The sequence below is a fragment of the Chiloscyllium plagiosum genome, unplaced genomic scaffold (genome assembly GCF_037043375.1).
Source record: "Chiloscyllium plagiosum isolate Xiang-an unplaced genomic scaffold, Cpla_swu_hap1 HiC_scaffold_45, whole genome shotgun sequence".
Taxonomy (NCBI): domain Eukaryota; kingdom Metazoa; phylum Chordata; class Chondrichthyes; order Orectolobiformes; family Hemiscylliidae; genus Chiloscyllium; species Chiloscyllium plagiosum.
In genome coordinates this window covers 57066525-57082829 of record NW_028270183.1, presented here as the reverse complement: position 1 = coordinate 57082829, position 16305 = coordinate 57066525, and the positions used below count along the sequence as shown (strand labels likewise).

General features: G+C 43.1%; 1 non-coding gene across 1 annotated transcript; it reads right to left on the bottom strand.

Annotated features, from left to right (window-relative positions):
- Positions 1-8121: 8121 nt before the first annotated feature.
- trnas-gcu (transfer RNA serine (anticodon GCU)) lies at positions 8122-8203 on the bottom strand. Its single transcript has one exon. It is a non-coding gene; the product is annotated as a tRNA-Ser (tRNA).
- Positions 8204-16305: the final 8102 nt, after the last annotated feature.

Sequence of the window (16305 nt, the reverse complement as noted above, 5' to 3'; positions counted from 1 at the left end):
GGTACAGCTTTGGAGAAAAGGGAAGACATTTGAGAGCAGTAATAAGAGACACTTATTCAACTGGAGAGTGGTGAATGTATGGAATTCGTTGCCAGATAAGGCGGTGGAAGCCAGGGCTGTGATTATATGTAAGACTGAGATATGCAGCAGCGTGGTTGTCAAGTAGATCAAGGTTTATGGGGCGAAAGCAGGAGAATTGGGTTTAGAAAGATATCTGCCATGATTTCATGGCAGAGCAGATACACTGCACTGAATGGTTTAATTTCTGCTCTATTGTCTAATGGACTTATGCATCGAATGACAGCCACCTACAAGTTCTCCTCCAAGGAACGTGCCAGCCTGACTTGGAGCCTTGTCAGCGAATATCTGATTGAGTGCTGATCCAGACATGATGCGCCAAATGGTCTCTTTCCACCCTCCATCTTCTATTTGATCATTCTTCATAAAAAAGATGATTGCAATGACCAGACTTGTGGCCAGTCCTCTGACTCATCTTTGAACAGGCAGTTGCTAAAGTTCCAGCATCATTTCCCTGCTCTTATATTCCCACCTCCGGTCAAGAACAGAAAGTGTCTCCAACCCCTCGACACTACTTGATCCCTTGTCCAATCACCTTCAAAAATTCGTGAATGCCTACTCCTATTTCTCTTTTATTACAGTAAACCACTCAGTATTCACTCTTGTATCATTATTTCTCCCCAAATTCATTATCACTCACTTCACTGGATTGAATTCCTTTCAGCACTTTTTCTTGCCAATTGTTTCCAATCTCCCTGCAGTCTATGGCTTTCTTCCTCATGGTTAACTACATGACTAATTGTTACATAATTTACACTGCTAAATGATCACCACGACAAATAATTAAAAATCGTTGACCAATATGAGAAAACAATGGAACTCATAGAAGCCATGTTTCATACGCTCACAGAGGACACCAGAATTGGAGACTGTGATGAAGGTGATCTAAGATTCCAGTAGGATCGTAATCCAATGCGTCTTTGGGCTGAAAAATGTCACTTGGAGTTCAATCTGGATAAATGGAAGGTATTGCATTTTGCTACATCAAATATGAGTAGGACTTATACAATTAGTGATAGGGCGTTGCATAATGTTGTGGAACACGGAGGCGCGCGATGAAGTTAAATATTTCTTTCTAGTTTGCTTCACGTACAGACAGAATGGTTACAAAAAGTCATCCTGCCTTCGTTGCTCAGTCCTTTGAGCATAGGAGTTGGTACGTATTGTTGAAGTTGAATAGGATATTGGGTGAGGTCTCTTCTGGAGTACTGCGTCCAGTTCTTGTCGCCAAGTAATAGCAAGGAAATTATTAAGCTGGAGTAGGTTTAGAAGAGGTATTCCAGCGTATGGCTAGTGGGGAAGGTTTATGTTAAAACGAAAGGCTGGAGAGACTGAGAATATTTTCACTCGAGCACTGGAGTTTGAAAGGCGACCTGATAGAAATTTATAATTTTTTGAGAGTCAGATAGAGTTAACTGTAACTGTGTTTTCTCCAAGGAGGGAGACTTCAAAACGAGAGGGCAAATAATTTCGTTGAAAAGAGAGAGATTTAAAATAAGACATGAGAGGCTTGTTTTTAATAGAGGATGGGTTATGTGTGCAATTCATTCCTGAGGCAGTGATGAATGAAAGTACATTTACAATGTTTACAGGATATTTAGATAAATGAATTAGAAAGTTTCAGTGGGATTTAAAAATAGCTGTTCATTCATACCTAGTCCATTATTTATTGCCCAGAGGGCAGTTCAGAATCAATCACGATATTATTGATCTGGAGTCACATATCAGCCAGACCAGATAAGTATGGCAGTTTCCTTCTCTATCAGGCATTAGTGAATCAGATCTACAACAACTGATTCAACATCATCATTAGACTCTGCAACTCTAGGTATTTATAAAAATAAAATTCCAGCATCTGCCATGCCAGGATTTGAACAGAATTATATTGGGACATTCGTATTAACAATGCAGTAATAATAATAATACAAAGGCATTATTAACCCTCAACAATTACAGGAGCTGTCAGATGCGACACGTTTAGTTTGGCATTATGTTCAGTATAAGCTGTTAGGAGTGAAAGGCCTGTTTTTATGCTGTGTGAGTCAATGACTTTGACGGTATTAAACTGGCAGCTGGTTGGGAGTAACTGCAGCATTGACAGTTTAATTGATCTCCTTCTGGGATATGTAATCTTGTTGGTTACTCTGGAGTTTTGTTTTGCTCATTGAGCCCTCCCCACACACTGGACTGTTGAACAGTCTGTCCCCAGTTTGACTGAGTAAATGAGTTTCCACTTCAGCAGGTATTTGAATCCCACACATTCTGTTTTTGCTTGTGTGAGTTTCCCCCCACATTCTGAAGGGGTGCAGATTACTGCGATCAGCCGTGGAAATGATGGGGAACGGAATAGGTATGGAGTGTGGGTCTGATAGTATGTGCTTCGGAGGGATGGTGTCGTCTATTCAGGGCCGAATGGCCTGCATCCCCATACAGTCGGCATTCTCGGATTAAGCGTCAGCTACGTTGTTCTGGCCCTGGAGTCACAAGTATACAAGATTGGGTAAAGATGGTAGAATGCCCTGCGTAAGGGACATGCATGAATGTGATTGCAGGAAATTAAAGTCATGTTCTCTGTTCCTGAGGTCAGCTTTTCATTCCAGGTTTTATCCGACGAATTGTAACATTACCAGTTCCGTGTCTGAGTCCCCAAGGATGACTAGTTTATTATATAACCAGAACACCACCTTCTCCAGGTTGCAGTATTTACTGGGAACAAGAAGCAGATTCTGAGGGGATGCGACCAAAGGCAGCTGCTACTGCCAATATCAAAAACATGGATCCAAACATGAAAATGAAATTTCGAACCTTGCCACCCCAAAGTTAAAGTCTTAACACTCTTTAGATGCGCCAATCGACTGTCTCAGCGACAGGTACTGCTTATGACTATAATATTATAAATGGGGGCAAGTATTCCCTTCCGCCCCATTTTTGACCAGGAGTAATCCCAACCTCGGAAATACACGAGCTGCTCTCCCGTCATTCCATCCTAATTTCGAATTTGATCTTCATGGCTGCTTCACACAGTTTACCTGATTCCGAATCTGAAACTGGAATTAAGTGTGATTGTCTGCAGCAGTTAGTATTGCCTTGCGTGGGCAAAGTGATGAAGTGGCCGATGTTAAACTATAATGCTATTGAAGCATACATTTGTGCAATATCCTGCACTGTCCCATGAGTTTCGAGAGTTTCATTAATCCCATTCTCCAATACTCTCCTTATTGGAATCTCCACAGATTCTGGGGACTTTGAACTTAAAGATTCAGTCCATTCTGAGTTCCCACATGCCTGTCGTTAAGTCCTGATATTGTATATTATTCCTGACATTTCCTCAGCTAAAATACTAGCTGCAGTTGGCAAGCATGGTCTGTGGTGTGCTGCAACCGTTTAGTATTTCGTCTACCGCGTTGTGATTGCCACGACTTCGGATCGACTCTACACGTGTCCCCGGACCGCAAGCTGATAAATGCTACAGTGCCACACCGCATGCTGGTGCGACAACGTAAAAATGGTTCATTCGGTTCTACTTAGACTATTGTCTGCAGTTCACATAAGTCCATGGATGTGATCGCACTGGGAAAGTTTCAGGAGAGATTCACGCGAATAGTGTCAGGTCTGAACAGTTTCAGTCATGAAGAAAGACAGAACAGACTGGGATTGTTTGTCACCGTGCAGAGGAATTTGCGACAAGGCATGGTTAACTTGGACAAAATCATGAGGGGTATGTATTAGGTAGACTGAAAGTAGTGTTTCCCATTGACGGAGATATCGATCATAGGGGGCCAGAAATTTAATGAGAAAGACAGAAAGGTTTAGGTAGATGTGTGTAAAAGCGTTATAGGCCGGCAGGCGTTGGGATTTGCGACACTGTGTCTGTAAGTGTCAGGGAGGCAGGAACCCTTATAACCTGAGAAATATTCAGATTTGAATATGTTCTGCCAATACCTATAAAGCTATGGGCTAAGCGATTCGGGTCGTTAAGCAGTTGTTTTTGACAAATGGAGCCACAATGGGCTGAAGTGTCTCCTTTGAAACTGTTTTCCTCGGTAGTACAATGGTTAGTGTCGCCGCATGTTATGCGGGAGATAGGAGCTCAATTCCTCGCTGGGGCAGTGTAAATGCTTTAAAACTGCCGCTCCGTTCCCAAGTGCGGGTTATTAGTGCCTGTCCTTCCATTCCCCATGGGAAATGTCACAGGAAGGACAGTGCTGTCTGAATCAGCGTGGGGAAGGACAGCAGCTCCTGGCGATACAGAGTATCAGTGAAAGTGCAAACACGTGACTTCTGCAACCTGCACCTTGTGTCTGTACTGGAGTCTAAACCATTTATTAGAAAGAATAAGGAAGCTGAAGAAGAAACAGGGTACACCAATTCAGATCTGAGTACATAAACGTTTTCCGCAGGATCTGAGGAAAACCGACAATCGGCTCTGAGAAAGAGTTTCACTCCCAGAACTGTTAGTTCACAGAGGTGTTTTGTACCACTTAAGGCCTTAAGAAATTGAATAACAATTTAACTGAAGATTTGAAATTATACAACACACCAGGAAATGAGTCACGTGCTGGAACCTGTGTTTACAAACAAGATGTTTGATGACTGATAATGATGCAATAGGCTGAAGGGCCTCTTGCCATGCTTTTAAAAATTCAATGACAGTCATTTTTCAACTGAACTAATAAGGCAAAAACAAAGTCACCAAGAAAATTTGCAAGCATTGCATATGTCTTCCTTGTTGTGAAAGTGTTGAAATTCAGCTCTGTCACTGCTCTTTCCCAATGTTGATTTCCAGTCAGGGAAAAATATTTGTTGTTCCTTATGAAAATCGTAAATTGAACATGAACCCCAAACATTACAAAACAGCAAAGATACTCATTAGGTGGTTGTGGAGTGCACAGTTGTAAGACACAGCGATTATAGAACAAGTTTACAGTGTGATGTAACTTAAATTATACATTGAAAAATACCTTAATTGTTTGCTCATTCTCCCATCTATTAGAATGACTGTTAGCTTCAATTCTTTCATATGTAAAGCGCAATTTTTTTATTTTGAAGTTACATTCTCAGATGAACTTTAACAATTGGTGTCAGCCCGTGCGTTGCTGTCTGTTCCATAATGTTTAGACTGATACTAATTGTATAAAATGATTTAACAGAGACTTACATGGATTCATGCAGTTTATGAGCAAAGTACAATGCAACTCTGCAAATACAATTCACCACACAAACGTATATATGCGTGTGTGTCTGTGTGTGTGTGTGTGTGTGTGTGTGTAGGAGGGTAATGGTATCACCTGTACTGTGACATGAGCCCAAGGTCCCGGTTGAGGCCATCACCATGGATATCGAACTTAGCTATCAGCCTCTGCTCGGGCACTTTCAGCTGCTACCTGTTCCGAAGTGCGCCTTGGATGATGGTCACCTGAAGGTCTGAGGTCGAATGTCCTGGACAATGAAGTGTTCCCCAACAGGGAAGGGGCACACCGGTCTGTTAATTGATATGCATTCGCCATTCATCCGTTCTGTAGCTTCTGCTCGGTTTCACCAAAGTGCCATGCCTCAAAGCATCCTTGCCTGCAGCGTGTTTTTTTTAGTTTAGCGTCAGTCTAAACATTTTGGCACGGACACAGCACACAGGGACTAATACCTTCAACAAATTATCTGGGTTGACACTAATTGTTAAAGTTCGCCTGAGCGTGTAACTATGAAAAGAAAGTTTTCCGATTTACATAAGAAAGAAATGAACCTGACGTAGTCATTCTAACAGATGGAAAACTTAACAAACGATCAAGTTATTTTTCATTGTATAATTTCAGTTACGTCACACTGTAACCTTTTGCTATAAATTCTGTATCTTACAACTGTGTACTCCACAACCACCTGACAAAGGAGCAGCTCTCTAAAAGCTAATGCTTCCAATTAAACCTGTTGGACGATGACCTGGTGTTGTGCGATTTTTAACTTCGTATTCGAATGCGGATCTCACAGAGATGAGGAAGCGTTTATTCTCTCAGACAGTTCAGGATCTGTGTAATTTCTTGTAGCAGAAGGCTGTTGAGGAAGGGTCATTAGGTGTAATCAGGCTGAGATCGGCAGATCTTCAAACAGCAAAGATATCAAGCATTATGGGGAAAGGCAAGAAAGTGCAGTTCAAGGTTATCAGATCAGACATGAAACCATTCAATAGCTGAACAGACTTGATGGTCTGAATGGTGTCTATCTGTTCCTAAAATTGTTGGCCTTAATTTGAAGCTGGAAAACCGACCTGAGTAAAATGTGCCAAATTAAAAATGCGTGGTCCCCCCGAACACTGAACCGAGGTGAAATGTACAAAGAACTACACACAAAGGGCAGAAAATGTGGGTAATTGATTTGGAGTGTTCAGTATACCAAAGTAAACAGAAAAACAATATATTTTTACCGACATTGAACCTGGATCCACTCGGCATGTCGTTAGCTCTCACAAACCATCAATCCCCTTCCATTTTCCTGACACCCCCTCCGTTCTTCATTCCAGCTGACATTGGTGATGCGGAACTGTAACATGCAGGAAAGCGATTCTGACTGCAGCACAGCATCATTCTGCTTCGAAAGATCAGGCAGCATTTCGTATTGATTACTGTAAATGTTAACCTTTAACAAGCCATGACAGTAAAAACATTTAATTCTTATCACTATGCTACCAGGAAAGATTTCTGGTATCACCACCCTGGACACCATGAGATCCGTCATTCTATTCTGCCATCCTTCTGTGCATGATCCCCTCAGCTCTATTCTGGTCTTGTTGGTTGGTTTACAATAATGAGGCTATCCAATCATCTGTTGCATTTCAGTTTCTGATATATGAGACCTTCTCTCTGCGCTGGCAACGTGCTGGCTCAGTGGTGATAACACTGGTCTTGTAAACTAGAAAAGTGCTTGAAATAGCCCTTTCCTGTTTTTCATTCCAATAACTTGAGGAAAAATGTTCGACAGGACAGGAAAAAACGGGCGTGAGCAATTATCCCGTTTGGCAGCAAGAACGAGGTGAGGCAGTACAAACTACAGAGTGATGGTGAAAGAATGGGCCAGGAACACTGGGACGGGAGGGGCTTAATGCTACCTTTCTTTGCTGTAAATAGACACTGTTGTTGAAGTCTGAAATAGGACAATATCAGCCAAGTGGGTGAAATCTTACTTTCTGCTTGTTTTCTCCGGAGGCCGGTGTCACTCTTGGGGAAATGTGTTTGCGTGCTTCAGTCTATGGGCAAAAATGGGGTTCACTGCTGCTTCATTCAGCCACACGGATATTGGAACGAAACGTCTGTTAATGACATGCGAATAAAGACTGTTTCAATCATTTCATGTTTATGCTGCATTAATCTGCAGTTATTGATCCACAGTTTAGATTCAGTCCCTGCAGTTAACTTGCTGACTTCTCCAGTTTTTCATAGTTCAATGTGATGCATCAAGTGTGTGTAGAACGAGAGGGAGCTTGTTTCCCAAATCTTGTGTTTCTATGTGTCTTATGTCCAGCCTTCACCAATGGCTAGAGCAAGGGGAAAGGATGAGACCAATGTGTAAGTCTGTCCTTGGCCATGCACGGCACCCACATCGGTAATTCTCCACTGTGAATTTACAGCAGTTATCGGTACTCCTACATCCAGCCCCTGCCACTTTTGAAATATCTCCATTGTTTTGTGCTATCTCTCTGTGCTCATTTCACCAAGGCGAATCACTTCTACCCAACCTGCGACAGATTTCATCTGACAAAACACTCATTAAGAATCCCATGCATAAACATGCACTTCGCATCTCTCGTTATTTGGTTTTCCTGGATAACTTTCAGACAATAAAAGTTCACGCAACTTGACTTGGAAAAGAAAATGGCGTACCTTTTAATTATTCCAATTCAATCTACATTTCAATGCAGTTTAGGCAACAGGCTCAAATTATTCTTTGATACTTTATAATAGCGTCGATGCATATAAACACACTATTGGAGTTCCAATTTGAATAAGAAGGCTGTGATCATCCAAAAACAGCCACATTGAAAATCGTCGGCAATAGCGACGAGAGGAGGATTCAAACCCACGCGTGCAGAGCACAATAGATTAGCAGTCCATCGCCTTAACCTCTCGGCCACCTCGTCAGGTGAGCGGCTACCCCTCTGATCTTATGAATAAGTGAATTGTAAATTATGTACACAGATATTTCTCCTTGGTATTGGTGAAATGATAAATAGCACATATGGTTCCAAGAGTATCGTCTGACCTCTGGGCTGTGGGGCAAGTGCACTCCGAATGTGACACTCTGCTCACAGTGATCAGAGTAAAAATGAAGAAATGACTGCAGCAAGATCTGTTGAATTCTGTGAAGATTTGAAGTCAATGGAGTGGAGAGCCGGTGACAGCAGGAGATGTAAAGTTGTGTGTTAGGAATTGTTTTCCAAACTGGAGGAGAGTACATAGTGCTCAATGTCATTGTTCGGAACACCTTTCTTCCGCTCAGATATTTTTGACACGCCCTTGTGTACAGGACAGACAATTTCAAAATCCTAAATAAGGCTAAACTGACAATTGAATTCAACAATGCAAAAACCTTGATCTGTATCATTTCCTGGGCCGTGCGACAAGATGATCACAGCAACACAGTGAGCGAGTGTCTGAAGGAAAATGAGTGCAGTGCCAGAAATCATTCTGGGAGCAGCAGTTGACACACAGGGAAGTGCATTCCCCCAACAGGGACACTTCCCAAACAGCGGAATGCGTGGAAGAGTTCAGAAGTGGTTTACACTTTGGAATTCGATGCCAGAGATACAATGGAGATCTGTCATTGAGTCTGTTCAAGATGTCAATTTTAACATTTCTACCGATGAAAAACAAAATAAAAGGTTCATGGGTGAGTGAATGTAAATGTTGAAATTGTGCATTTCAACAAACTACCCATCTTTGCAATGAGTAGCTCACCACATTCCTTACAAGGGGTCAGACCCACTGGTGAAGATGATCGCATAATGCCAGTTATGGAATCAGAGAAACTCGGTTCCTTACCGTTATGGTACAGCCAGGCATGTGGAGGTAAGCATTAATGTGTTGCTTCAGTGCTGCAGGTGACCAGTGCAAGGTATCTCTGTGCCAGTATAGTGGGCTGTGCTCTGCCGAAGTTTTAAGTTTGAGCCTCACATGAAACAGCTTTGAGTTGTTGTCGTGTTAAGAGGTACGGATGGAAGGTGATATTGAGCAAAGTCAAATTTATGGAAAATTACCAGTTTTTGTGGATTGAGAAACGGCCTTTTCTGGATAATGACACCTTGATCAACAAACATACTGCTAATATTTAAAACGTGAAGAGACGTGTGTGGAAAGAGAGCCAAAGGTGATTTTTCAGTAGACTGATGACGTTTCCCATGTGCACTGCGTTTAATTCCGGAAAAATCGATGTTGACCTGTTTCCCATGTTATGCATTTTGTGCAAACTCGCAATGGTCATTGGAATAATCAAAAAAAAGACTGATCTCATAGGACCGTCGGAATATTGTTTTCAATTTTAGTCAGAGCATCTTTCAGCTGAAACGGTGTGCTGCAGAGAAGTACAGAGGGTTAAAAATACAAAAAAGACAGGGTCTACTTGGTGGTGGAGATAAGAAAGCGTGAAATACACCTAATATCATGTGAATGTGGTCACATCTTTAAAGTAGGTGTTGTGTCTCCAAGTGACGATTCAATTGCTACTCATTAGGATGCAACTTCTGTCTGCAGCTATTTTAAGACATCGGCTGCATTGAGAATGCTTCACCTTGAATAATACGCTACACCTGTCAAATCCATGAACTTTTTATACTCAATCTTATTCAGCTGTACGTGTTCATGAAATGCCTTTTTGTCTGAAAACAACCATATTCGAAATTAATCCAGACCCACACGATTTCTTTCTTTCATGGGTAAATTCCCTCCTTGTACGTTTGTTCGTGCATCTTTTAAAACACTACGAAATCAGAAATCTACGTTTTATTTCCAGAACGTCATTCAGGATTTCAGTAACTTTATTGAGTGGAAGAAACTCTCATCCAATCGTTTCTTAATCATTCACTAATAGTTTTGAAGGTCTAACTAAAGTTGTTGATTCACTTGAAAGAGGGAACTTCCCCGAGTTAGTCACTTCAAATCTCACATTATGTGAAAATCTCTTTTGTTTACTTTTAAACTTGAGTGTTTCTGGTCTAGCATTTCCACATCTCGTGAATAAACTCCTTCATTCTCTCTATCATGCCGATGAAACCATTTCTAAGCTCGCCGATGTCTTTATGTCTCGGGAAACCCCGTCCCTCGGCTTCCTAATATCTTGATATTCAGTAAGCAGCGTCTGTGCCTTTTTTAACCTCTTCACATGTCTTTGGTGGAGAATGAGGACAAGGATTACACACAATGCTCCCACTGAGGGTGACCTAAAGATTTCACAGTTATGCGATGAACTTTTTGCTTTTTAAATATAATTTCTCTAAATCTCCATGACCCGAGTGAGTCGCAGCTATTTCTAATGTTAACTGAAGTTCAAATACATCACATTCGGGCTCTAGTCATTCCAGTGCAGGATGATTCTGGACAGTAAATATCATTACGAAATGCCACCGTGGATCTGAAATCAACACTTTCCACATAGTAGTTGTCGTAGCTTTTGTATCGTATTTCCGTGTTCTTGCCCACTTTGTTCATCACTTCATGTGTCCCTGTATTGAGTTCTACTGAATTATTAATTAGTGAATGGAGACATTCCCTTCACCCCTTATTCGAAACTCCATGGAGCATTGAATAAATGTACTTATATGCTTCCAGAGGACAGTCCTGCCATTACTGCGATGAATCAGTGAACTTTCTCTACGTATCCACGAAGGCAAAGATTTCGTTCGACAGTTTAGGAGATTAATACAGCACTGAAGCCCATGTGTGCGTTCATTAAAACTTTGGGCGGCACGGTGGCACAGTGGTTAGCACTGCTGCCTCACAGCGCCAGAGACCTGGGTTCAGTTCCCGCCTCAGGCGACTGACTGTGTGGAGTTTGCACATTCTCCCCGTGTCTGCGTGGGTTTCCTCCGGGTGCTCCGGTTTCCTCCCACAGTCCAAAGATGTGCAGGTCAGGTGACTTGGCCATGCTAAATTGCCCGTAGTGTTAGGTAACGGGTAAATGTACGGGAATGGGTGGGTAACGCTTCGGCGGGTCGGTGTGGACTTGTTGGGCCAAAGGGCCTGTTTCCACACTGTAAGTAATCTAACCTAATCTAAAGCAGTTGCAGCAAGATTTTCAGACTAAGATTTTGCAATCTGCTTCCATTGCTTGTCCAAAAAGTTACATTCCAAATTGTGGTATGTTTGTGAAAGATAGCATTTTTGGAATCTTGAGCAATGACATTTAAATTTTGCCAGAACAATATCATTCACTGTTCTCCCTTTCCCTAATGGTTCCCCATTTAATATCCGGTATTTTCTCAGTTTATCTTACTGTTTCAATAATTCAAACAATCTCGCTCCTGATTACCAATCTGAGAGAATACCATAATGTTATTAATTTATATGCCGTGCACCTGTAGGGCACGGTGACCAAGTGGAAAGGCATTGGTCACGTGAACCAAGTAGCAGGAGCGGGTTGGTGCAATCTGGCCTTTCGATCGCAGTCATATTCAAAACATTTAACATAATCTTGAGCCAAATCATATTCGTAGAGAATAAGAAAAAAAAGCAAAATAACTGCCGATGTTGAAAATCAAACAAAAACAGGTTGCTGGAAAAGTTCAGAAAGTCTGGCAGCATCTGTGGAGGGACGGACCCAGTTAATCTGAAACGTTAACTGTGACTCATCTGCACAAATGCTGCCACTTCTGCTGAGGTTTTACAGCATTTTTTGTTTATGTTTGAGATTGGCAGATGTTGCAGCACATTATGAAAACGGTGCTTTCTGGAGGCAAACAGAAATGACGGACCTGGTAGTGTGAAATGAAACCGCAATAATGAATGAATCGAAAGTGTGATGCTGGAAAAGCACAGCAGGTCAGGCAGCATCCGAGGAGCAGGAGAATGGACGTTTCAGGCGTAAGCCCTTCATCAGAATGAGGCTTGTGAGACGGCGTGAGAAGCCAGGCGCCAACTCGCAGACAACTCTTCCTACTGCCACCGATCACAGCTTCACCTCGCATCATCTCCCAGACCATCAAAATCTCATATCCTTTGGGGAATCTCTCATCCTCAGCCTCCAACCTCATTGTCCACGAACCCCACATTTCCCATTCTATCTCCTTCCTAAGACCTGTTGTCTCATCCTGCGCCTGTCCGACCCGACTCATCTCTTCCTACCTCAGCAACTTACTGTCTCTCCAGTGCAGGAAATCCCCACCTCCGTTCATGACACTACCTATGCATTTCAACTCCTCCAAGACTTTTGTTTCCCTGGCCCACAATGCATCATCTTCACTTTGGACATCCAGTCCCTCTGCACATCCATCTGCCATGACGAAAGTCTCCAAGCCCTCTGTGTCTTCATCACACCCCAGCCCAACTAGTACCCTTTCACCGACACCCTCATCCACCTATCTGAACTGATCCTCATCCTCAACAACGTTTCTGTCCAATAATCCCACTACCTCCAAACCAAAGGGGTAGCCATGGGCACCCGCATGTGACCTAGTTGTGCCTGCCTGTTTATCAGATATGTGGAATTATCTGTCTTTCGCAGTTACACTGGCACCTCACTCCTATTCTTCCTCCGCTACATTGATGAATGCATTGGCGCCACTTCGTGCTCCAACGAGGAGGTTGAACAGTTCAGCAACGTTACCAACTTTTTTCACCCCGACCTCAAATTCCCCTGGATCTTCTTGGCAACTTCCCTCCCCTTTTCGGACCTGTCTATCACCATCTCCAGCGAATGACAGACATATGCTACAAGCCCACCGGGTCCCACAGCTACCAATACTACACCTCCTCCCACCCCACCTCGTGTAAAAACGCCATCCCTGGTTCCCAATTCCTCCGTCTCTACCACATCTTTTTCCCAGGATGACCAATTCCACTTCAGAAAGTCCCAGTTGGTCTCCTTCTTCCATAATCGCAAATTCCCTCCCCCTTTCCAATGCATCTCCTCCACTTCACTCACCACCGCCCTCAAAACCCACCCCTCCCACAACAAGGACAGAACTCCATGGTCCTCAACTTTCACCTCACCATAAAACACATCATACTCCACCACTTCTGCCATCTCCAAACAGACCCCACCATCAGATATATATTTCCCTCCACACCCCTATCAGCATTCTGAAAAGACCATTCCCTCTTCTAACCCCTCGTCAGGTCTACAACCCCCAATAAACCCTCACCCCACTACTGGCATCTTTCCCTGCCACTGCAGGAAGGGTAAAACCAGCGCCCACACTACTTCACTCATCTCCGTCCTAGGCCCCAAGGGATCCTTCCACATCCGTTAGAAGTTCACCTATACCGCTTCCAATGTCATCTACGGCTTCCGTTGCACACTGTGTAATCTCCTCTACACCAGGGAGACAGGATGCCTTCTTGCAGATCATTTCAGAGAACATCTCTGCAACACCTGCACCTACCAACTTCACCATCCCATGACTGAACACTTCAACTTCCCCTCCCACTCCGTAAAAGACTTACAGGTCCTGGGCCTCCTTCACTGCCAAACCATAACCACCAAATACCTGGAGGAGGAACGCCGTATATTTCGCCTTGGGACTCTGTCACCTCACGCGAGAAGTGTGGATTTGAAAAGTTTCCTCATATCCCTTCCCCCATATCCCAAACCTCAAACTTGGCACCGCCCTCTGGACCCATTCCATCACTGCTTCTTCTGAACCATAATTTTCTCCCTCACCTTCATCCAACTATCGCTTTCCCATCTTCATCCCCCAAACCCCACACCCCGAACATTTATCTCTCAGTCCCGACTCACAAGCCTTATTCCTGGTGAAGGGCTTATGCCTGAAACGTGGAGTCTCCTGCTCCTCGGATGCTGACTGACCTGCTGTGCTTTTCCAGCACCACACTCCCGACTCTGATCGCCAGCATCTTCAGTCCTAACTTTCTCCTGGGAATAATCAATGACGTCAGAGTGAAGATTCCCCTGGATTGCAGTGATCACAATATGAGTGAGTTTTGCGTTTATTTTGGGTGAGGCCAGGCTGGATCTGAGACGAGCGCTTAACACCTCAACAACGGGAATGGTATCAGATAGCGAAGTTAGGGCGGGCTGAAGTGAAGTGGAAAATTCTGTCAGAAGGTGGGTCATTGCAACTGCATCATATCACCCATACTGTTAAAGACATGCTGAAGGAGGAAATCAATTTCAGTGCAAGCACAATGACAGGTAAAGTGGAAAGGAGACAATACAACACGCTGAGATGGAGTGGAATTATTTATGAGAAAGGGTTCAATATTGAAGCTAATTTACATACAGACTGCCCTCTCATTGGATAAAGGAATTTCCTTCAGTGTAACGGTGATATTTGCCTGCGACACCACAATTCTGAGAGACACTGACATATTATCTTCTGTAGCAGCGTGGCCAAGTGATAGCATGATCAGCCCATCAATCAGAATTTAATACTTCAAAGCTCTTCTCTGCGCTGTACAACCTATTTGCTGCTCCTGTAGTCAGATCCCAATCTCTTCACAGTGTATCTTTTTCTGCTTCCTGCCTCACGTAAACACTTGAAACCTGATCCAAAATCCAGTGTTTCCGCTTTAACCAATATTTTGTATCTCCAAAGCTGACACAGATACGAGTGACCAATTAGCCTTTTCGAGTGCTCTCACTCTGGTATGATCTGAATGATAAAGTTCACTGTACCTGATCTGCAGGACACACTGCAGAATTTCCCCATGCGGGATGGTGCTGTTTGTCCCATGACCGCGGACTGAGCTGCTTCCATTGGTACAGCTGTCTCCATTGGTAGAGTATCACACAGTAAATGTGAATATCTTTTGATGTCATCCTCGAAGGTACATGCTACAAAAAGCTGAAGACTGCGGGAAACCGCTGTAGTCAGTGCTAACAGGGAGGCCCAGCCGGAGTCTGGTGGGCCCATACACCAGAAATTAATGGATAAAAAGATTATTCTTTGCAGAAGAATCGGATTCATACCATCGTCTTAACACCTCCTGGGGAGAAAATGGATGTGGGAGAGCGGACAGTCTCAACTGGCTTCAGCATTTACAACCTTGGTCCGTGTGACAACAAAAGCAGAAATCTGGAACTGTTTATCTTTCTTCTGAAAAACAGGTGAGTAAATTTTGAAGATATTTCTTCCTGGTGTTCTTGAAATGTTCAAGAGCAGAGTACAGTTCCCTGATTATGGTCTGAATTCTGTGTTACGAATGTGATATTCTGCTCACATCATCTGAACACATACAAAGAAATGACTCAGTGACAAGGTCTGCTGAATCAGATTCCGTGAAGAACAGAAGCCGATGTAATGAAAAGAGCCATATGAGCGGGAATGTAGCAAATTGTTTCTAGGGGTCAATATCTGTACAAGTAGAATGAAACAACGTTGGGTGTTATTGTACTGCGTCTTTTGTATAATGGTGCAAAAGCACGGAACTTTTGTATCGAGGGGACAACTTCAAAATCCTCAATGAGACAAAACACACAAATGAGGTAAACAACAAAGTAACCACACAAATTGGTGTAATGTCATGGGGTAAACCTCCCTGCTCAAATTTCGCTCAAAATCGTTCACTGTCTAATTCCTAAGACTGATATTCGAACAGTGATTGGTCTATGTCAATAAAAACTGCCCTGGTCTCACAACTTCAGCATTTCATACCCACCCCCTTATGTATGTCTGGCAATAGTAATTGATCCCTCACTGTGTTACTTCAGCACACGTAGAGAACAAATAACTGTAAGAACAACAGTCAAGTATGTGACTGGGATTTGACTCGATTCTGTTGCAACCAATCCATTCAGCTATAATTGAACATGCTTCCACCTTTCCTGTGTCGGTAATAAGATTGCACAGCTTAGTGGTGAGTTTTCATGCATTGAATTGGACCCAGCATCCTTTCTCAGGTTGAAATATATAGGGATATAAAGACATGACGAAAAACACGGGCAGTGTTTACTGGACTATAAAGACGTTAGGAATGACACGGCCATGATACCATGTCGGGAGAAGCGATGTAAATGAGGTGTACTGGGAGATAAAGCCATTAGAAACGAAAAGAGGGGGTTTAATGGGAT